This window comes from Lethenteron reissneri, chromosome 62, assembly GCF_015708825.2.
Source record: "Lethenteron reissneri isolate LAM-NWPU_2019-01 chromosome 62, ASM1570882v1, whole genome shotgun sequence".
NCBI lineage: Eukaryota > Metazoa > Chordata > Hyperoartia > Petromyzontiformes > Petromyzontidae > Lethenteron > Lethenteron reissneri.
The window spans coordinates 1,504,201-1,528,574 of record NC_083840.1 but is presented as its reverse complement, the minus strand read 5'-3'; the positions used below and the strand labels follow the sequence as shown (position 1 = coordinate 1,528,574).

General features: G+C 51.7%; 1 protein-coding gene across 1 annotated transcript in view; it reads left to right on the top strand.

The window, feature by feature from the left end:
• The window catches only part of LOC133358509 (UDP-GlcNAc:betaGal beta-1,3-N-acetylglucosaminyltransferase 7-like), a 59,934-nt gene that overhangs the window by 436 nt on the left and 35,124 nt on the right, over nt 1-24,374 (top strand). The gene's annotated exons all lie outside the window — the stretch shown is intronic.

Below are 24,374 nucleotides of genomic sequence, written 5' to 3'. Positions count from 1 at the left end.
AGCGCGCCACGCAACGAACCCGGCGACCCGAGTTCCATTCCCGCTCACGGCCACCACCGGTGACGATTATTTGAACCGGTCCTGGCCCTCCCCTAGGTCGACTCAGCCTCAAAACGAGTAACTGCTGTGGCGTATGAACATCGCCACTGAGGAGACAAAGGCGGCCTAGCGTCGTGGATCCAAGACCCGGGCGAAGCCGGGTAGTAAAGCTAGTAGATATAGACAACACGTTCTACTTTAATTGAATGGACTTTTTAATAAATGTTTTCTCCTACAACATCAGAGTGCAGCGCCACATTCAATACGCACTACAATGACAATAGTTTAAAGCGATTTTAAGCATGTTTTATTTTGGGGGGGGGCAGAGCTTTGTGACGTCATATTTGAGGGGGAACCTCTGGTTACACTAGGCCTCGACAAGGTAATTTACCCTTTTTACCGGGTAAAAGGGTAAAGGGTAAAGATGTCGACATGCCAAGGGGTAAGGTAAAGGGTACAGGGTAAAGGTAGCGCGAAGTATTACCCGGTAAATACGGTGCCTTGTTTACCGCTAGAAGCTCCGTGGCGCAGTCCATGGCCTCCATTTAATAAGTAATATTAAAACAAACTTTCTTAAAAACACGCTTTAATGAAATGTACTATTAATGACAGAACTCCACGACTCAAGGAAGTGGCCCCGAAGCTTGCCACAACGTAAGGGGCCGTGGTCATTTACAGCCAACGTCAGTTGAGCGTGGACAATTAGACCCAAGCCGAAACATAACATTTCAAAATGAATTTTATCATAGAATATAGTGTTGTCATCAGTATGACATAAGTATACCAAGTTTGCAGTCGATACCACATTGGAAAGTGGGTTAAAATTTAGTTACAAGATTTGAGGATACAACAACGACGACAACAACAACGACAACAACGACAACAACAACAACAAGCGTATAAAATTGGAATCATCGGGAGTATTCTATATGAATAAAGCGCTCTACCTATAGCATTTACCGTTATAAACCTTGTTCATGTGTAGTAGTTCCCTAGTAATTACCCCCACCCAAAATATAAAACATGCTTCAAATCGCTTTAAACTATTGTCATTGTAGTGCTTATTTAATGTGGCGCTGCACTCTGATGTTATAGGAGAAAACATTTATTAAAAAGTCTATTTCATTAAGTAGAACGTGTTGTCTATATTTATTTAAAGTTGCGCATTTTGATGTGACGTCACATTTCTCACCCCCCCCCCCCTCGTCACACATCGTCACAAATGTCTGACCCCCCCCCCCCCAGGTGCGTGACGTCATTTATGGACGGCCCCATCGGCGTGCAAAGTACAGGACAGTTAAGCAAATCATTATTAAAATAAACGATATTTTTTTTACCAGGTAAGGCCCACTGAGATTATTTGTAGAAGCGACCTGCCTGTCACAAATGATCGCTCAACCAAGTGGCTTATCGTCGTCACGTTTGAGATGTTTCACAGCAGCCAAAACAGGACCCTGCGGGGTGGGCTGGTAGGAACGAATAACCAAAGAAGGTAAACATAATGTATTATTACACTTGTTTAGCCAGGAAAGCCCCACTGAGTCAAAAGGTTTTTGTAGGGTCCTGCCAAGTGTTTGCAGTAGGGGGCGATGTTGCTACACCTAATCGGACGATACGAAGGGAGAGATTGAGGCCTAGTTCTAGGCTTTAGGCCTAGCTGTAGGCTTTAGGGCGCTGTGAGTTATTTTTTTATTTAAATGTTTTAATTATTTATGTAAAAGCTTTAAATTTAAATGTTCTATTTAAAAACATGAGGGAATGTAACATTGTTAAACATTAACTCCCTTTCACACACGCGGGGATACGATACGAAAGGAGAGTTTCAGGCCTAGTTCTAGGCTTTAGGCCTAGCTGTAGGCTTTAGGCCGCCGTGAGTTAATTTTTAATTGAAATGTTTTAATTATTAATGTAAAAGCTTTAAATTTAAATGTTTCTATTTAAAAACATGAGGGAATGTAACATTGTTAAACATTAACTCCCTTTCACACACGCGGGGGTACGATACGAAGGGAGAGTTTCAGGCCTAGTTCTAGGCTTTAGGCCTAGCTGTAGGCTTTAGGGCGCTGTGAGTTTTTTTATTTAATTTCAAAGTTTTAATTAAAAGCTATCTCAGGGAATTATAAGGGAATGTTACACGTGTTTAGCCAGGAAAGCCTCATTAATTTAAATGTTTTAATTAAAAGCTATCTGAGGGAATTATAAGGGAATGTTACACTTGTTTAGCCAGGAAAGCGTCACTGAGTCTAAAGGTTTTTGTAGGGTCATGCCAAGTGTTTGCAGTAGGGGGCGATGTTGCTACACGGACGGACGGACGGTCGGACGGACGGACGAAATAATCTATTGGTGGCTGGTCCACTTCGTTCCTACCAGTATAAACTGAATATTCTAAATGCATGTTTACTATCAATGTGCACAGGGAAAACCCGGAGGAAAAAATCCACGCGACCACGCAGACTCCAAATATACAGCAGCAGGCGTCAGGGGTGGGGATCGAACCCACATCCTCCTGTATACCAGGCGATGTGGTTAACATCTCATAGCCACCCTGATAATGATAAGAGAGACACGCAAACTCCAAATATACAGCAGGCGTCAGGGTCGGGATCGAACCCACGACCTCCTGTAGACCAGGCGAGGTAGATAACATCTCCTAGCCGCCATGATGATGAGAGAGAGAGACACGCAAACTCCAAATATACAGCAGCAGGCGACAGGGTCTGGATCGAACCCACGACCTCCTGTATACCAAGCGATATAGTTAACATCTCCTCGCCACCAGGGGCGGTTTCTTCATTAGGGCGATTGGGCGACGCACCACCAATGTCATTCAACCACAGTCACGCTAGCCGTTACTGTCAGCCTCTGGATATAGTCCAATCAGCGTCATGTCACGTTCTGTGGAGTACCGCCTCTTTTGGGGCGATTTCACTCTGGCTGAGAATCGCCCCAAGTGGCCCCATAGACTTACATTGAAAGATGTTTTTTTTCGAACGGGGGCGCTCCAATGCATTCTCTATGGCTCCGGGAGGGCAAGCCCCAACGTGCTTACGTCATCATACGTGCTAACGTCATCATACGTAAGCACGTTTCAGTCAACAATATCATTTATCGCTACCGAGTGGAATCTTTAATAAAATAAACTTGAGTGGTTTGTTTTAATAGTGAGTATATAAACAAACAAGATGTATTGTAAGAGTCACTTTTTTTTTCATTAATATTAAAGAAGTGAAGTTGCCTTTACATGCTTAAGCTGTTAATTTATTCATTGCATGGGTGGACCTTATCCTTATCAATCATCCAGACATTTGCCCCCCCTGAGAGATTTTGCAGGAGCCGCCACTGCTCGCCACCGTGATGATGAGAGAGAGAGACACGCAAACTCCAAATATACAGCAGCAGGCGTCAGGGGTCAGGATCGAACCCACGACCTCCTGTATACCAGGCGAGGTAGTTAACATCTGGACCACGTCCACCGTTGCGTGTCTGAGACTTGAACAACTTTATTGGTCACCGTTAAATAATCCCAACAACTTTATTGGCACCGCAAAGTAAAGACAGCCACTTTATTGATGCAGTAGAATTTAACAGGTCAATAACACCTGTGTGTGTGTGTGTGTGGCCATAAAAAGGTATAAAAGGGATATATGATAGCTGACGTTTCGGGCACCAACCCTTCTCCATAGCACACGGAGGCCAAGAGTGAGCAATGCGAGTTGTGGACTGCACTTTGCTTCCACCGTGGCGCTTGATAACACCACAGCTCTCAATCCCTTATCAGTGCCTCGGGGCCGTCCATAAATGACGTCACGCGATTTTGGACGATTTTTGACCCCCCCCTTCGTCACACGGCGTCACAAAAAGTCAGACCCCCCCCCCCTCAAATATGAAGTCACGAAGCTCTGCCCCCCCCCCCAATCATATTTCCATTTTGAAAATAAAACATGTTTAAAATCGCTTTAAACTATTGTCATTGTAGTGCGTATTTAATGTGGCGCTACACTCTGATGTTGTAGGAGAAAACATTTATTACAAAGTCTATTTAATTAAGTAAAACGTGTTGTCTATATTTATTTAAAGTTGCGAATTTTGATGTGACGTCACATTTCTCAACCTCCCTCGTCACACATCGTCACAAATATCTGACCCCCACCCCCCCTAGGTGCGTGACGTCATTTATGGACGGCCCCTTAATCGTAAGGTCTATTTAGACAACTCGGGAAGGGAAGGACGTGGCGAGCTGAAAATCGTCACGTTCCCTTAGAAATCCCAGACAGCGTCAGCTGTGCAAATTACATGACGTCCCAGCTCAGCGTTCGAGAGTTTTTGCTGCTTCACACAAACAGATGCATTTGCTGCTTTATGTTCTTGAGCGAGCTGAAAATCGTCGCGTTGTGTGGGATACATGGCCTACGCAGAGGGTTGGGGGGGGGGGTGACGTATTTATTTTAAGTTTCGCATTTTGATGTGACGTCACATTTCTCAAACCCACCCCCCCTTCGTCACATATCGTCACAAATGTCTGACCCCCCCCCCAGGTGCGTGACGTCATTTATGGACGTCCTCTAACAGACAGACCCTTCAAGAGTCAAAACGTATAAATGTATTTCTAATCAGAGTCGCATTGCGAAATGTTGTTGGCACATTTCACCGTGGGTATTTCATCACACACAAAAACAGATATTCAGTCAAACCCCCTCCTCTTAACGAGGGTGATTGGTTCCACGGAACCGATCGTTAATCCCGAACGAGCAATAAAACGATATTTACAATATATACAGGACCAGGGAGTGGTAGAGTGAGAGAAGAATGAAGTAACAATTCACAATGGCCACCCTCTGGACAAGCACACCTCTACACCCCGCATGATAACACCGCACACGAGCTCAAGATGAGCCCGGGTCAGCCATTGACCCATCTGGTTTGAGGGGCGACCACCAACCACGGTTGTAGGTGCACTTGATGCCGGAGGAGAGTTATCTAAATCGAGCAGTCTTTGACCGTGTCCTTGATGCCGGGCCGTCAAGCGAGGTGGGTGGATGACACGATGAGCACGGCACCTCCCGAGGCGAAGAATCGCCATGCGGTGGGGGGTCGGGCGATGGCAGCTTCGGACTCCCCGTCCACCCCGGGCCGACACGACCGGTGATGTTGAGGGCGTTAGGCGCTTGGACCCTGTGGGCGGAATAACAGAACTGTCCTGAGGAAGGACCTCAGCCGACACGCGCCCCAGCTAATCGGACTGACCAGACGCCCGGCCCTCGGGAAGTGGAGATGAAAGACCAACGGCAGGTGGCAAAAAACGTTTAAGCCAGCGCCTGCGGCCGCACTGCATCCGCACGCACTGCGGACTCCTCACCTCCACCACTTCGACCGGGCCCTGCCATGGTTTGTGTAACTTCGGGGAGGTACCCATCGGGACATGGGGACAGTGGAGCCACGCCTTATCCCCTGGCGTCCATTGAGTTGTGGACTGGCTGGGCTTGACGAGCCGTTCGTTGGCCGCCTGCCGCAAGGCCGAGGTCCCCCGAGACGCCTCCATAGCTTCTGCCAATCGCTGTAGGGTAAGGCTCATGGGGTTCGGTATCTTTTTACAATCTTGCAGCGTCTTGAGCTGTACATCAATTGGTGGGTCACGCTCCCTTTCCAAACATTAAAAAGAACGGGGAGAACCCAGTAGAAGCGTGCGGTGCGGAACTATATGCAGCGAGCATGCCCGGAACGTGTGAGTCCCAGTCCGACTGGGCTTCATTGACACGTTGGCACAACATCGAAGTCAGGGTTCTGTGTAACCTCTCCACCATGCCATCCGTCTGGGGGATGACAAGGCGAAGTGGGCACCTTTGTGGTACCAAATTGCTCGCACACTTCCTTCAACAGTTTGGACGAAAATGTTTTGCCCTGGTCTGTCAGGAGACGTTCAGGGGTGCCTTTGTCCAATACGTAGCCATGAAGGAACGTGTCCGTGATGGCTTCAGCCGACTGGTTTGGTAGCGGCCAGGCCATTGGCCAACACGACAAATACTCCACCCCCACCAATAAATATTTATTCCCCCTCGGAGTGGTGGGAAACGGACTGAGAACATCGAGCGTGACGAGTTCGTTCACCCAGATGAATTTCAGCGGTGGGCGATCCGTTCTCGTCGGAGGTTTGCGGGGAACGCATTCTGTGCCATCTTGCAGCATGTTATAAACGTCGTCGGCCATGCCGGGCCAGAAAAAGTGAAATTTTAGAGTAGCCGATGTTTTTTGGACACCAAGGTGCATTAACCGCTCATGCTCCGCATGCATAACCTTTCCCCGCAGAACGAATGGCACCACGATGGCATATCGATGTGATTCCTCGTCCCATCTCATCAGCAAGTCCCCGTCAAGGATCACCGGCGACACCCCTCGTCTGTTCCTCTGACCCTCTGCCTTGCCGACACGGCGCCCCCACTCATCATGCGTGAGGCCGAGCGTCCTATCACGTATCTGAACCGTGTCCGGAGGCGTAACGTCCGCAGACGCTGCCATAGCCTGAGGCAACTCCAGAGCACGGGGTTTGCAGCGTTCCGCACCTGTGAGGCACACACATGAGTCTCGAGGTGCCAGCCTCGAGAGTGTGTCCGCATTACTATGGCGAATACCCTTTCTGTAGGATACCTTAAAGGCATAGTCCTGAAGGACCTCTAGCCACCGCGAGCGCTACCTGGACGATTGTTCGACCCGCAGCGCGTAATGAAGGGCCGCGTAATCCAACCGTACCTCAAACTCCCTCCCATAGAGGTACAGACGGTACAATTGGATACAATAAACGATGGCCAACAATTCTCGTCGCGTTACGCAATACCGCTGTTCCGCAAGGGATAACACCTGACCCCCATAAGCCACGACCTTTTCAACCCCATCAACAATCCCAGTGTCGCTGGCGTCCGTGTCGAGGAGAAAAGGTCGGGAGAAATGAGGGTATCGGAGAGGATGTGCTTTGACCAAAACCTCCAGCAGCTCGATAAACGCAGCCTCCTCTTCCATCTCCCATCGAAATTTCTGGCCTTTGGCAGTGAGGACATGCAGAGGTTTTGCAATCATCGCGAAGCCGGGCATGAATCGACGGTAATAGGAGGCAAACCCGACGAAACTTTTCACTTCACCTACCGTCTTGGGGGTCGGCCACGTACGCACACACACCGTTTTGTCGGGGTCTGTCGCTATTCCGGATTCACTCACAATGTGCCCCCAAATATCGGACCGACCTCTGCAGGAAATGGCATTTTTGCTGCTTGAATTTTAAATTGGCTGCACGCATTTTGAGAAAAACCGCCCACAGCCGTAGTTGGTGCTCCTCGAATGTACGTGCAGAGACAACGACGTCATCGAGATAGATGAGGCACGAGTCGCACTGGATTCCCTGCTAAAACCAATTCCATAAGCTGTTGGAATGTGGCTGGGCTGGAATGGAGTCCCATGGGAACGCGATTAAACTCAAACAAGCCTTGGGGAGTTCGAAACGCCGTTTTTGGCTTTGAACTATCGTCTGAGGGCAACTTCCAAAAGTCGGAAAGTAAGTCACGGGTTGAGAAGAACCGTGCCCCCGACAGGGCATCCAGGGAATCATCCATCTGTGGAAGCGGGTACGCGTCAGCAACAGATACCTTAGTACTAGGTTTTTACCCTTTAAACTGGTACAAAACTGACACCTTTATACAAGGCATCATGTTTGTGTAGTGGTGGTATTGACGTGCGCCGGCAGTGATGGATCACGGGGCGCGGGGTTGGGCACGCGATGTGGGCGTGGCATGGACGCGCGCGCCGGTGGTGAGGCGCGCTCACACAAGCTGGGAAAAGAGGATCGTAGCGAGTGTGCAGTGATTGGTCAGATAAGTGGGTACTCTCAGCGACGTCCGCAGGAGGGGTATAAAGGGGGACGCGCGAGAGCACTCGGGGTCAGTGTTAACCAGTTGAAGACCGAAGACGGGGTGGAGGAGGTAGGGGCCCTGTGTGGCTCGGAGCCGAGACTGGGGGGACCGTAGTCCGACGCCCGTGTGGGTCGGGACGGTGGTACCCAGAGCCGAGACGGGCACCCCGGCTGGGTGTGTCCCGGAAGGCTACAGGGCGTAAGAGCCCGTGTCAGTACAGCTGAGTGGGTGTTGGTCACCCGTGTAGCTGAGTGGGTGTTAGTCACCCGTGTAGCTGAGTGGGTGTTGGTCACCCGTGTAGCTGAGTGGGTGTTAGTCACCCGTGTAGCTGAGTGGGTGTTGGTCACCCGTGTAGCTGAGTGGGTGTTAGTCACCCGTGTAGCTGAGTGGGTGTTGGTCACCCGTGTAGCTGAGTGGGTGTTGGTCACCTGTGTAGCTAAGTGGGTGTTGGTCACCCGTGTAACGAAGTTGTAGCTGAGTGGGTGTCCGTCACCCGTGTAGCTAAGTGGGTGTTGGTCACCCGTGTAACGAAGTAGGGTGTTAGTCATCCGTGTAACTACAAGTTGGCGAAAATAAAGAGTGTGCTACCCGTGAAGTCGTCTCCTGCCGAGTTACTACTTTACAACTGGCGTCAGAAGTAAACCTGTCTTCAAGGAGAATGGACACAAGGAAGACTTCTCGTTCCCACGTGCAAGACCGGGGAGACGACGACGTACCGGTGACACCACCCTCGGGAGGAGAGGACGAGGAGTTGCCGCCGATGCAGCACTTCGCGGAAATGGCCGATGCTCCGCCCGCCTCCGACACCAGCCTGCAGGACGCACACTCCCGCCTGGCGGAGTTGCTGCTCGCCGCCGCTGCGATCTTGGCGGAGATCTCCGTTCCAGTGGCCGGTGGAACGCCTGCGGGGTTGGAAGAGGCGGCGCGACTGGAGGGTTCCCGCCATAAGGCGTTTCGCGCCAAAAGTTTGGGAGTTGGCGCCATTTTTGAGGGTCCGCCTCCGGTTGGCGGGAAACGCGGACACCACGTGGCCAGAGGTCTCCACACAGCGCAGCCCGCGTCATCGGCGAGCGCCGGAGCTCTCCATTTTGCGCCTGCAGAGGGAGCCGACATTTTCTACAACCACAGCGGCGCGCGGGAAAATCGTTCCAACGACGACGACGACGATCGAGTTCTCCAGCAACGATTGCCCGCGCTGTCGGTGTTCAAGGCGGACGGGGGCGACTGGGGAGCCTTCCAGCGACGGTTCATCGCGCATCAAGAAATGTCGGGGTGGTCCGACACCACTGCCCTGCGCGCGCTGCCAGCGATGCTCGACGACGACGCGCTTGCGGCCTTCACGTCTGCCCCGAGGTCGTCCCGCTCAACGCTCCAGGCCGCGCTGCACCTGTTGGCCAAGGTGTTCGGGCCGCCCTCGACCTGTCGCCACCAGTTCTACGATCGGCGGAAGGTGGTTGGAGAAACAACGCTCGCCTATCGCACGGCGCTGCTCGCCCTGGCGGATTCAGCTTTTCCCCGCATGGACAAGGAGGGGAAGGACGCCATGGTGACGGAGCAGCTGCTGGCGCTGGCTCACGGATTGGGAGTTCCCATTAATACGGCGGACGAGATGGACATCTGCTCCCTGGGGATTGCCACGAGTATCCACGCTTACGAGGTCCTACAGCGGAAGCCGACGGTCGTCTGCGCATCGGTGGAGAACGGGGCACCGGCCGCCACGATCATCGGACCTCAGCCTGCTGTGCCTCGGGAGGAGGCCTTCGCTGGTTCGAGGCCGGGGGAGTGGAGACCGGGAGGTCGTTCGCCCACACGCTCCTCCCGCAAGCTGGAGCAACCGAAACCTACGACGTCCCTCGTCGTCTGCTACAACTGCGGCCTTCGGGGCCACGTCGCGGCCGGGTGCCGGGCCCCGCGTCAACGCACCGCGGGACCACGTCCGGACGACGACCAGGGACTCAAGACATCCCAACTGAACCCGGCAAGTCGCGGCACCTCACACGTTCGGTCCACACGCACGGCACGTTCGGGTCGCCGCTTAGCGGTGGGGGGACCGTGTATGGGCGCCGGGGGTTCGGTTCGGCGAGAGGGGTCCGCGTACGGCCCGAAGGCAGTCGAGTGGTCCGAATTGGCCCACAGGATTGTGGCTGCGTCGGCCGGGTCGTCCGTGGTAACGGGGTACATTGACGGGGTTGAGGTCCGGGTGCTCGTGGACACGGGTGCGTCAGCCACTATTATTTCGGACCTTATTTATAATATTCTTCCCGTACAATGTCGACCACTTCTGCCGGTGGACGTACCATTTTACGCGGCAAACGGGGGATCTTTGGGAATCATCGGCCAGATTCGGGCGAATATTTGTATTGGCGACATTAAATTGGCGGGTCCTATTTTTGTATCATCATCGTTGGCCGTTCCTTGTTTACTAGGCACGGACTTTCTGTCTAAAATGCCCATAAAAATTCTCATAGACCAGGCCTGCATTGAGCTTCCGTCGGGTCGGCGGGTTGAGTTTTTGAAGAGTCCAAATAAGATACGCACGGCTTGTGCGACGGTGCAGGCGCTGGCAACCCGGACTGTACGGGTGCCCCCGGGATCGCAAATGTTGGTACCCCTTCGGTTGAGAAAACCCCTTGGGGCGGATGCGGGGGCGCAGGGAGTTCTATTGGGGCCGTCTAACAGGGCTAAAGGGGACCTCGGCTTAGCGGTGGCCCAGACCATGGTGAGGGGGGACAGTGAGCCGTTCGTTGTGGTCCTGAATACGGGGTCGCGGCCGGCCGTGATTACGCAGGGAACGGTGCTCGCTCACGCCGCGCCGCTACCCGTCGAGGAACAGCTCGTTGCTCACGCCGATTCACATGTCGATACGCATCCCCAAAGTGAGGAGGGGACGGAGTGGTTGGACGCGTTGTGTGCCGGGTCCAGTACCTTGTCCAGTGTGCAGTTGGGTGCATTGAGGGGCTTGCTGCTCGAGTTCGCTGACGTGTTTAGCAGGCACAAGTACGACATTGGCTGCACAGACCTGTTGCGCCACCACATAGAGACTGGGGACGCGGCCCCTATTCGACAGAATCCCTTCCGGCTCAGTCCAGCCGAGAAGGAGCATGTGCAGTCGGCAGTAAATGACATGTTGGCGGCCGACATCATTGCGCCCTCTTCCAGTCCGTGGGGTGCTCCTATCGTCTTGGTTAAAAAACAGGATGGATCCCTGCGGTTCTGTGTTGATTTCCGCCGCCTAAACAAAATATCAATGGCCGATGCGTATCCGCTCCCCAGGATGGATGAGTCGCTGGATGCCTTGGCAGGAGCACAGTTTTTTTCGACGCTCGATTTGCTTTCGGGATTTTGGCAATTGCCCCTCGATGACGAATCAAAACCTAAAACCGCTTTCCGGACACCGGGAGGCCTATTTGAGTTCAACCGATTGCCCATGGGTTTACATTCCGCTCCTGCCACGTTCCAGAGGCTCATGGAATTGGTTTTGTCAGGCCTTCAATGGGACACCTGTTTGATTTACCTCGATGATATCATCGTTTTCAGCCGAACTTTTGAGGAGCACCTCCAGCGACTGAGGGCAGTGTTTCTCAGGATGCGTTCCGCGAAGCTTAAATTTAAACCGGCTAAATGTTTTTTGCTTCGGGAATCGGTCAGGTATTTGGGCCATATCGTTAGCCGTTCGGGGATCTCGACGGACCCTGCTAAGACGCAATGCGTCGGCTCATGGCCAACACCGACCTCTGTTACTGAAGTCCGCAGCTTCATAGGATTTGCCTCCTATTACCGTCGTTTTGTCAAACAGTTTGCCACCATAGCCAGGCCCCTGCACGCCTTGACGGCTAAAGGGGTGCGGTTTCACTGGGGGCCGGAGGAGGAGGCCGCGTTCTGCTCCCTTCGTGACGCCTTGGTGCAGGCTCCCCCCTTGTGTTACCCCGATTTCACGCAACCGTTTGTGCTCGACACGGATGCCAGTAACACGGGTATCGGGGGAGTGCTCTCACAGGTGGTCGGGGGGGTCGAACGGGTGGTCGCCTACGGTAGCAGGGTTCTGTCCCCCGTGGAACAACGCTACTGCGTGACACGGCGTGAATTGCTGGCGATTGTGTTTTTTATACAGCAATTCAGGCCGTATCTGTATGGCCGTCACTTTACGGTTCGCACGGACCATGCGGCTCTCCAATACGCTATGCGGGTGGCGCAGCCATCCGGCCAATTGTCCCGATGGTTGGAGGTCCTTCAGGACTACCAATTCACGACGATTTACCGCAAGGGGTTGCGCCACTCGAATGCGGATGCATTGTCACGGTTGCCGACGCGTACGGAATGCGCATGTCAGTTGGGATCGGCGCGGTGTAAACCCTCTGTCGCTGTCCCCGCGGAAGTGGTGCTAGCCGCCACGGATACTACGGGGGTCGACGCCCCCACGGGGAGGGACTCGCTGTTAGCATTGCCTCTCATCGAGTGGGGCCGTCTGCAAATGGCCGACAGCTCCCTACTCGCGCTACGTCGGAAGGTTAACGTTCCCGAGGGCGGGGAAACGCGGGTCGGTTCCTGGGTGTGCAGACAGGGCCTCTTGATGAAGTGGGACTCCATGTCCCGGCGTCACATGCTTGTGGTGCCGGTTGCTGTACGGGGGAAGGTCGTCCTGGCTGCCCATGAACGACTCATGCATCTGGGGTTTCACAAAACGCTCGCCCTCATTCAGCGAGACTACTATTGGCCTGGGATGGGCAGTGACGTGGCGAACATTCTTAAGGGGTGTGTAGGGTGCGCTAAAAGAAAACCGCCACCAATAGCGGCTAATCCACCGCTTCAATCCATTCAAGTTTCGCGCACGAACGAATTGGTCGCGCTAGACATCTTGGGGCCCTTTCCCACTACACCTCGGGGAAATAAGTTCCTGCTGGTTGGCGTAGAGTACTTCACCCGCTGGCCCATGGCGTGGCCACTCGCCAACCAGTCGGCTGCGGCAGTGGCGGACGCCTTTGTCCAAGGTTATGTTTTGGACAAAGGCGCCCCCGAACGCTTGCTGACGGATCAAGGGAAAAACTTTTCGAGTTTTTTGTTGCGCGAGGTGTGCGACCTGTTGGGTACAAAGAAAGTACGTACCTCCCCGTACCACCCGCAGACTGACGGTATGGTTGAACGTCTGAACAGGACGATTACGTCTATGCTGTGCCAACAGGTATGCGACGACCAGGTGGATTGGGACTTACAGGTACCGGGGGTACTAGCGGCCTATCGGATGGCACCCCATGCGGCGACGGGGTTTTCTCCATTTTTTCTGATGTATGGGCGGGAGGCTGATCCGGCCATGGACGTCAAACTGGGGATTTCACAGCCACGTGCTAAATCAAAATTGGCAGACCACATTAAGTTTAACATTGCCAAATTGGCTGAGGCGCGAGAGGCTGCGAGATTGAATTCACGCTCTCGGCAGATCGCGAACGAGCGATTGCATGAACGGAAGGTGCATACGCACAATTGGGAACCGGGCGATAAGGCCTGGCTGCATTGTCCACACGCACCGTTGGCTACGTCCCCCAAACTGTTGAGACCATGGAGGGGACCGGTGGAAATTGTGCGGGTTGCACGACCCCAGAGTATACAGATTAAATGGGGAAAACGCCGTTGGTACGTGCACCCCTCCCGACTGAAACCCTACGCGGCGCCGCGTGACCCCGGGTTGTGCCGTGACGACCGAGCGTGTGATGTGACCGTCGACTCGGGGAGGGATGTGTCGCAGGTTGATCCTCACGTGTCTCCACCTGACCCACCCCCAGGTGTCTCGGACCTGACGGCTGTTGACCGTCGGGAACCGGAACCCCGCGGCTCGCGCGGAGCCCCGATGCCTGGCCCATGCCTTCCTGAACGGCCGGCGCCGCCGGATGGCCAACTGCGTCCTGTGCCGTACGACGGTCCGGCAAGGCGGACTCGGGCAAGGACGCAACACTTTTCATGAAAAAAAAAAGAAAAAAAAATGTTTTTCTTTTTTTTGTTAAAGCCCGACTTCGTTGCCGGCTTCCCCCTCTGCCGGGGTAATGTCCCGTTCAAGGGACGCTCGGACATTGGGACGCTGCATGATTCGGAGAGAAAAGAAGAGAAAATGATTAAAGAAATTTTTTTTATTGTTACTCTTTCCGCATACACAGTATCGTTGCCATTCGCCGGATTGTGCATGTTGTTCTTGTTGCGGGTGTGGCGGTTGCTGGGTTTTGCGGATTGCGGTGTTCATGTTGTGTTGTTAGGGGTTGTGTTATGTTACGGGGCACACGTGGGGGTGAAGGGGTGTTGTATGTTTTATTAGCAGCCGGGTCGGCTGCGAGCTATGTGGTAGGGGGTGATGTAGTGGTGGTATTGACGTGCGCCGGCAGTGATGGATCACGGGGCGCGGGGTTGGGCACGCGATGTGGGCGTGGCATGGACGCGTGCGCCGGTGGTGAGGCGCGCTCACACAAGCTGGGAAAAGAGGATCGTAGCGAGTGTGCAGTGATTGGTCAGATAAGTGGGTACTCTCAGCGACGTCCGCAGGAGGGGTATAAAGGGGGACGCGCGAGAGCACTCGGGGTCAGTGTTAACCAGTTGAAGACCGAAGACGGGGTGGAGGAGGTAGTGGCCCGAGACCCCTGTGTGGCTCGGAGCCGAGACTGGGGGGACCGTAGTCCGACGCCCGTGTGGGTCGGGACGGTGGTACCCAGAGCCGAGACGGGCACCCCGGCTGGGTGTGTCCCGGAAGGCTACAGGGCGTAAGAGCCCGTGTCAGTACAGCTGAGTGGGTGTTGGTCACCCGTGTAGCTGAGTGGGTGTTAGTCACCCGTGTAGCTGAGTGGGTGTTGGTCACCCGTGTAGCTGAGTGGGTGTTAGTCACCCGTGTAGCTGAGTGGGTGTTGGTCACCCGTGTAGCTGAGTGGGTGTTAGTCACCCGTGTAGCTGAGTGGGTGTTGGTCACCCGTGTAGCTGAGTGGGTGTTGGTCACCCGTGTAGCTAAGTGGGTGTTGGTCACCCGTGTAACGAAGTTGTAGCTGAGTGGGTGTCCGTCACCCGTGTAGCTAAGTGGGTGTTGGTCACCCGTGTAACGAAGTAGGGTGTTAGTCATCCGTGTAACTACAAGTTGGCGAAAATAAAGAGTGTGCTACCCGTGAAGTCGTCTCCTGCCGAGTTACTACTTTACATTTGCAATAACCACAACACAAGCAGTCAAAATGCAAACAAAAAGAAACATCTCTGATAATGATGATATGCACTGTCTTTGAAATTGATTAGTCCACACCCGAGACAGCTTTTCTTAGAGCCTAGTCTCCATTGGTGTTGGACCAGATGACGCCAAAAGGCCTTTGTTTGCATTTTGACTGCTTGTGTTGTGGTTATTGCAAACATGCTGCCTTGTATAAAGGTGTCAGTTTTGTACCAGTTGAAAGGGTAAAACCCTATTACTATATTTTGCCACTGGTAAATGAGGTCTCATAGTGTAAACAGATACCTTATTTAACTTTCGGAATCCACGCAAAACCTCAAGGTGCCATCCTGCTTTTTGACAAGGACAATTGGAGCCTCCTGTTGGAAGGGGCGATAATATCCGTGGCCAGCATCTCTCCGACTGCATAGCGAACATGCTCCTTCTCAGTCGGGCTCAGGCTGTACGGGTTCTGACGAATGGGGGCCGCATTGTCTGTGTCGATATGATGGTGCACCAATGACGTACTTGCTGAAGATGTCCGAAAATTCCTTAATGAGCGCACGCAATGCGGATCTCTGCACTTCCGACAAGTCAGGGCTCTCGGCTCAAAGTGTCTCCAACCACGCGTCGTCACAACTCTCACCCCGCTCCACAGCCGCGGCCATCTTGACTAGGCCTCGGCAAGGTAAGGTAAAAGTTAAAAGGTATAAACGAGTCTACCTTTACCCTACCTTTTACCTTACCACAATACAATCACTCTACCCTACCTTTTACCCTTTAGCAGGTAAGGTAAAAGGTAAAAAGCAACGAGCCTACCGTTACCCTACCTTTTACCCTTACCCCATACACATTACCCGATTACAGGGTAATTACTAGGGTACTACTACACATGAAAAAGGTTTATAACGGTAAATGCTAGGCAGAGCGCTTTATTCAAATAGAATACTCTCGATGATTCCAATTTTACACGCTTTCTTTTAACTCACTCTGTTGTTGTCGTTGTTATTGTTGTTGTATCCTCAAATCTTGAAACTCAATTTTTACCCACTTCCTAATGTGGTATCGACTGCAAACTTGGTATACTTAGGTCATACTGATGACAATACTATATCATATCATAAAAATATATGTTTTTAAAACATTATTTTTAATATGTTATGTTTCGGCTTGGGTCTAATTGTCCACGCTCAACTGACGTTGGCTGTAATTGGCCACGGTCCCTTACGTTATGGCAAGCTTCAGGGCCACTTTCCGGAGTCGTGGAGTTCTGCCATTACTCGTACGTTTAATAAAAGCGTGTTTTTAATAAAGTTTGTTTTTAAAATATTGCTTATTGAATGTAGGCCACAGACTGCACCACAGATCTTTTAGCGGTAAACAAGGTACCGTATTTACAGAGTAATATTTTGTGCTTCCTTTACTCTACCGGGTAATTCTTCGGAGCTACCTTTACCCTACCCTTTACCTTACCCCTTGGCATGTCGACACCTTTACCCTTTTACCCGGTAAAAAAGGTAAATTACCTTACCTTGCCGAAGCCTAATCTTGACGGGGTTCGTCATTACTACATCGCCATCTGCTGGCGATGCGTGAGCTAGGACCGTGCCCGCCTGTATGACAGTGGGCCACAGTCCAGCATTTAACATTTGAATAAAAGGCTGCTGATCATTCCTGATGATACTTTGAGCCAGGGGCGGTTTCTTCATTAGGGCGATTGGGCGACGCACTACCAATGTGTGAAAGGGACTTTTTCAATCACATTAACAATCTCATTCAACCACAGAGCTATGCTAGCCGTTACTGTGCCTCTGGATATAGTCCAATCAGCGTCATGTCACGTTCTATGGAGTACCGCCTCTTTTTGGGCGATTTCACTCCGGCTGAGAATCGCCCAGAGTGTTCCCATAGACTTACATTCAAAGATGATTTTTTTCGAACGGCGGGCGCTGCAATGCATTCTCTATGGCTTCCGGGAGGGCTCGCACTAACGTGCTTACGTCATCATACGTAAGCACGTTTCATCCAACAATATTATTTGTCGCCACCTAGTGGAATCTTTAATAAAAGAAACTTGAGTGGATTGTAATAATAGTGAGTATAGAAACAAACAAGATGTATTGTAAGAGTCACTTTATTTTTCATTACTATTAAAGAAGTGAAGTTGCCTTTACATGCTTAAGCTGTTAATTTATCCATTGCATGGGTGGACCTTATCCTTATCAATCATCCAGACATTTGCCCCCCTGAGAGATTTTGCAGGAGCCGCCACTGCTTTGGGCCCCTACCAACGTCAGGCAATGGCTCACCTTGTTTGATGGTGTTAGAAGAACACATCCTTTGGTGGCATCCTGATCGAGCTGCCTCCTGAGGCGCAAAGGCACCAGCATTTGCGCTCAGGGGGAATCGTAACCGTTTACCTGAGTACCCTCCGGAATTCCCTCGCTATTCGCGGGGCAAATGCCAGCACGCACTACGGCATTCCCTGAGTACACTACGGCATTCCCTCGCTATTCGCGGGGAGGGGGTGGGGGGGGGGTGCCGGAGTGCACTACGGCATTCCCTGAGTACACTCGGAATTCCCTCGCTATTCGCGAGAGAATGCCGGAGTGTACTACGGCGTTCCCCTCGATATTTGCAGGGGGATTTACCTTCTGGAGGTGCTCGTGATTTGCACATTTTGATGATATTGGGCTAACGAATTTTTTTTCTATGAATTAACTTAAATAAATATACTTAAATAAGATATTAAATACATGAACCATATCTCATCACTTTATCTGTCATCACTTTATCTCTCGTAACTTCATCTTTCTCGACGCAGCAGTCGTGCAGAGCGCCAGATGCGATTCGCCGATAGCCAAAATCGGACTGCAACTTCGTGAGTAGCAAACTCACTCACCACGCTCACCACGCTCGCTCACTCACTCACCACGCTCACACTCACTCACTCACCACGCTCACCACGCTCGCTCGCTCACTCACTCACCAAGCTCACACTCACTCACTCACCGCGCTCACACTCACTCACTCGCTCACTCGCCACGCTCACACTCACTCACTCACCACGCTCACACTCACTCACCGCGCTCACACTCACTCACTCGCTCATTCACCACGCTCACACTCACTCACTCACCACGCTCACACTCCCTCACTCACCACGCTCACTCACTCACCACGCTCACACTCACTCACTCACCGCGCTCACACTCACTCACTCGCTCATTCACCACGGTCACACTCACTCACCACACTCACGCTCGCTCATTCACTCACCAAACTCACACTCACTCACTCACCACACTCACTCATTCACTCACCACGCTCGCTCACCACGCTCGCTCGCTCACTCACCACGCTCACACTCACTCACCACACTCACTCACTCACCACACTCACGCTCGCTCACTCACTCACCAAGCTCACACTCACTCACTCACCACGCTCGCTCGCTCACTGACTCACCACGCTCGCTCGCTCACTCACCACACTCACTCACTCACCACGCTCGCGCTCACTCACTCGCCACGCTCACATTCACTCACTCAAACACCACAGTCACACTCACCACGCTCGCTCGCTCGCTCACCCGCTCGCTCACTCACCACGCTCACACTCACTCACCAAGCTCACACTCACTCACTCACCACGCCACGCTCGCTCACCCACCACACTCGCTCACCCACCATACTCGCTCACTCACTCACTCACCACACTCGCTCACTCACTCACCAAGCTCACACTCACTCACTCACCACGCTCACACTCACTCACTCACCACGCCACGCTCGCTCACCCACCACACTCGCTCACCCACCACGCTCACACTCACTCACTCACCACGCTCACACTCACTCACCACACTCACTCACTCACCACACTCACGCTCGCTCACTCACTCACCAAGCTCACACTCACTCACTCACCACGCTCGCTCGCTCACTGACTCACCACGCTCACACTCACTCACTCACCACACTCACTCATTCACTCACCACGCTCACACTCACTCACTCACCACACTCACTCATTCACTCACCACGCTCGCTCACCCGCTCGCTCACTCACTCACCACGCTCACACTCACTCACCACACTCACTCGCTCACCCACCACACTCGTTCACCCACCACGCTCGCGTGTTGAATAACCTCATCGAAACAATCGCGAATGAATAGTCGACTTGGCCAAGAGATGGCAGTGGGTACACAGCAAGTGGTTCGCTGGAGTGTCCGCACCGTACAGTACTTTGTAGCACGCTATGACCAAGAATTGTAGATTCTACCGGGGACAAAAGCACTTTGGAAGGCGTTGACGGAATCGATGGATGAGCGCGATTTGTCTTCTATGTTTCTGAGGAGCCCCATCAGCCCTCATTCACTTCCCCATGGACCTCTCTCATCGGTTTCCCCTCTCATATTGAGGCTTTGGTCTGAACCAGACTGAACGATTGACCGCATCCACAACCGACACGCCCACGCGCCTCGCCCACGCACCCACGCACCTCACCCACGCACCCACGCACCTCACCCACACTTCACCCACGCATCTCGCCCACGCGCCTCGCCCACGCGCCTAACCCACGCACCTCACCCACGCACCTCGCCTACGCACCTCACCCACGCACCTCACCCACGCACCTAACCCAGGCACCTCACCCACGCACCTCACCCACGCACCTCACCCACGCACCTCACCCACGCACCTCACCCCTCACCCACGCACCTCACCCACGCACCTCACCCACGCACCTCACCCCTCACCCACGCTCTTCGCCCACGGACCTCACCTACACACCTCACCCACACACCTCACCCCTCACCCACGCACCTCACCCACACACCTCACCCACGCACCTCACCCACGCACTATGCCCACATACTCACCCACGCACTCACTCACCACCCTGCACTCACCAACACTTTTGTAGCTTTTTCCCTCGCGCTGGTCCACTTTGGAATTCCCTCCCAGCACCGTTGTCATCAATCCTGTCGTCTCAACCCAAGATCTTAGCAACAACAACAACCTCGCTCTCTGCCAGTAACGTGTTAACTCGTATCTATTACTCTTTGGTTCTTTCGCTAAAGTCACGTAGGTATAAAATAAAATAAATCACGACGTTTCGGGGGCAACACAAGCGTCCGTCATCAGGTAGGAAAGCATGGTCTGCTGCTGAGGTTTGAAATGAGTGTAGCTCAAGGGTCATAAAGAAGTGGCCGGGGCTAGTGATGTTAATGTGAGAGATTAGCAAGTAACTGTAAGATAGGAGGAGAGTGGCCTCCTGGACGAGGGCACAGAAGTGGCTATGTTAATGTGAGAGATAAGCATGATGTTAATGTGAGAGATTAGCATGATGTTAATGTGAGGGATTAGCATGATGTTAATGTGAGAGATTAGCATGTAAAAGTAAGCAAGATCCTATCTATTACTCAACTATCAACTAAACTCTTTGTGTTTTGCCAGCTAAGGCCCCACTGAGCTGCTACGTGGTTATTTTTGTGAAGCGACAAGACCATCACAAATCATAGCCCAAAAAAGTGGCTCACCATCATCATAATCACGTGGGAATTTATAGCGGCTAAATACTCTAAACACGCGATGTCGATTATAAATGTGGAGGAAACCCGGGGAAAAATCCACGCAACCACGAGGAGAGAGACACGCAAACTCCAAATATACAGCAGCAGGCGTCAGGGTCGGGATGGAACCCACGACTTCCTGCAAACCAGGTGAGGTAGTTAACATCTCCTAGTCACCGTGATGAATATGAGAGAGAGACACGCAAACTACAAATATACAGCACAGCAGCAGGCGTCAGGGTCGGGATGGAACCCACGACTTCCTGCAAACCAGGTGAGGTAGTTAACATCTCCTAGTCACCGTGATGAATATGAGAGAGAGACACGCAAACTACAAATATACAGCAGCAGGCGTCAGGGCCGGGATGGAACCCACGACTTCCTGCATACCAGGTGAGGTAGTTAACATCTCCTAGTCACCGTGATGAATATGAGAGAGAGACACGCAAACTCCAAATATACAACAGCAGGCGTCAGGGTCGGGATGGAACCCACGACTTCCTGCATACCAGGTGAGGTAGTTAACATCTCCTAGTCACCGTGATGAATATGAGAGAGAGACACGCAAACTACAAATATACAGCAGCAGGCGTCAGGGTCGGGATGGAACCCACGACCTCCTGCGTACCAGGCGAGGTAGTTAACATCTCATAGCCACCGTGGCGCCCTGCCCATGCTGTTTTTTGTCGCTGGCCGCTGGGCATTTCTTGACCTTGGGGCCTGCGCCCAGCAGCAGACGACTGGACGTCATCTGTGTGATGTCATCTCCACTCACTCTCAGTGTAGAACAGGGAGAGGTCATACGAACTCCATTCACTGTCATTCTACAGAACAGGGGGATATCTTACAAACTCCACTCTCTCACTCTACAGAACAGGGAGAGATCAAATCAGATCATACAAACTCGACTCTCTCACTCGCCAGAACAGTTTGGTCACGTGACCAGGAAGTGACGATTTAAGATTCTAAGCTATGAGGCAGGGTGTCAGCCATTACACAGAGTACAAAATGGAGGCACAAATAGCGTCTCAGTGAAGACAGGTGCATCTGTCCATTGTCTGTGAGTTCGTTTATGTTTTCATTAAACTGGAAATGCTGTTATGATGTGAGGATTGCCGTTATAATGCTGTAAAAGCCTTCATAATGCCGTTCAATTGTTATGATAAATATGAGGCCTAGTTAACAACAAAGCCTGCCACTTGCATTATTGTGAATGCTGCTTGTAATTGAATAAATCGAGTCGGATTTGTAGCCATGTAACTTGAATGTGATCTTGAGAGCAAGGATGAAGAAGTATCTCATCCACAGCTCAGTGTTATGTGCAGCGATGTACATTTAGGCTGCAGTATGGTGATTACACTAAGTTACTTTATTTAACACATTAGCTTATTCTCTTGTATAGCTATTCGGTGCTAATGTATGTACCTGGTCCATCCAGGACCTATTGTTGAGTTTCATGTTATCTAAGACAATGTTATGATGCTCCTTGTGTTCGTTCATTGTATCGATGTTGCAAGTATTAACAGATGCTGTATTTTGTGCTGTGTTTTTCCATCAGTTTTACCTCATTCAATTCATTATATACGTCGGAATCGGATGTTCACCGTGGCTCTGAAAGTTTATTGAATGCGAGGTTAACTTCTCGGATAGTGGTGCAACGCAGCGCACAGCGAGGCCGAGATAGTAAAAAGACATTCTTCTTGGAGCTCTCAACTAGCCAGCTCCTCACACTTGGAGCTCTCAACCAGCCAGCTCCTCACACTTGGAGCTCTCAAGCAGCCAGCTCTGCAGTGAATCTACATTAAATGTGTGTTGCAAGCATCGCAGCATGGAAAGCCACAGTTCAGCAGGGAGAGACGCTGAAGCAGGTGATTTAAGCAATCCAGGACCTCCCATCCCGCCTCAAGAGGACCAAGGGAGTTCACAGCCCCAAAGGAAGGTCAGGCTGATACAACGGGCCTTGGAAAGCTATGACGCTGAGAAGCAGGACCTTGATGCCAAGAAACAAAGGGCATGGGACCAAGTTGAAGCAGATATATCTGAAGCTCAAAACGCCTCAGACACAGTGGCCTCAATTCAGCGGGCCATACAGCGAGTGAAGGTGAGCAGTTCTAGCTACAAGCTGCTGACAAATAAATACATCTCCCTCCTGACGAACGTGAAAACAGACGAGGGCATCGAGGGAGTGCGTATGCAGGAGCACTTCCTTGAACTGCTCGATGATAATGTGAAGGCAATGATACAAGACGCGATGAACCGCGTGGAGGGCTTAGTAGAGACACGATCTCAGCACTCTGTCTCATCCAAGTCCACCACAAGATCTAAAGGCTCAGCACACTCACAAATATTATCTACCAGTATGGCAGCAGCTCAGGCACGTGCAGCAGTAGAAGCAGCAAATGCCCGTATCTCCTACATGGCTGAAGAGGAAGCCATGTTAATTGAAAGGCCCGCATACAAGAAGAATCAAGAAAGCAGAGTAAGAAGAAGCAAGAATAATAACTGCTGCCGCACAGAAGATAGCAGAGCAAGAAGAAGCAAGCATAACAATTGCTGTCGCACGGAAGAAAGCAGAGCTGGAAGAGCAAGAAGTATATTAGTGGCTACTGCCACACGGAAGAAAATTGAGCTACTGTAGATGCTAAGTTAAGTACCCTACAGCTAAAAAAAGAAGCAGCTGCTGCAAAGGCCCAGGCAGAGGTGCTCGAAGCAGCAGCCAACCTGGATAAGGAAGATAATTGGAGTGAGTTTGGCACTCAGATGCCTGTCAAGGACCGTGATCAACTCACCAAAAAAAATATTTTGGACTGGTCTGAACAATGCACCAATGCTCCTCCACCAACCGATATTGAGCAAAAGGTGGACATTGAGGCATCGCCGCCTCCATGCCGAGTGAACATGAATGCTGTCTACAGGAGTGGTGGAAATGCATATTCTGCCATGGCAGTTAATCGCCAACTCCGCATCGCACACATGGGGTCGGACAAAGATGCATCAAGTCAGACCCACATTCCAGACAGTCACGTAAAAGGATCAGACCAACGTGATCGAAACCTTTTGGGCCCACAATCCAATGCCATCGCAAATGACGGCCTGCAAGGCAATGCAGCCAATAATGCCACCTCAAAAGCGCCAGTATGGACACACCCTGAATCAACATGACTAGGGGATTTTGCTAGGTATCTGGCTCACCGCGAAAAAATCAACACAGGACTCGTAAAGTTTGATGATCACTCTGAGAACTATAGACCCTGGAGATCTACCTTCAGGAATGCAATCCGAAATGCAGACATCTCTGCAAGTGAAGAAACCGACCTGTTGGTGAAATGGTTAGGAAATGAATCTGCAGAGTACGCAAAGAGGATCCGGTCGGCAAACATAGACGACCCTGCCTCAAGCCTGCATGCGGTGTGGGAGAGCGTCAAGGAATGCTATGGTAGCCCAGAAACCATTGAGAAGGCTCTCTTCAAGAAGTTGCAGAAATTTCCAAAAATCTCTGGTCGAAACAATAAAAGGTTTCTAGAGCTTGGGGATCTCCTGATGGAGCTTGAATCAGCCCAGGCTGACCACTACTTACCAGGTCTCATTTTTCTGGATACCTACCATGGAGTGAACCCCATCGTGGAGAAATTGTCATTCAACGTGCAGGTAAATGGAAAACAGCGGGTTAACGATAGAAGTCAGAGCATCA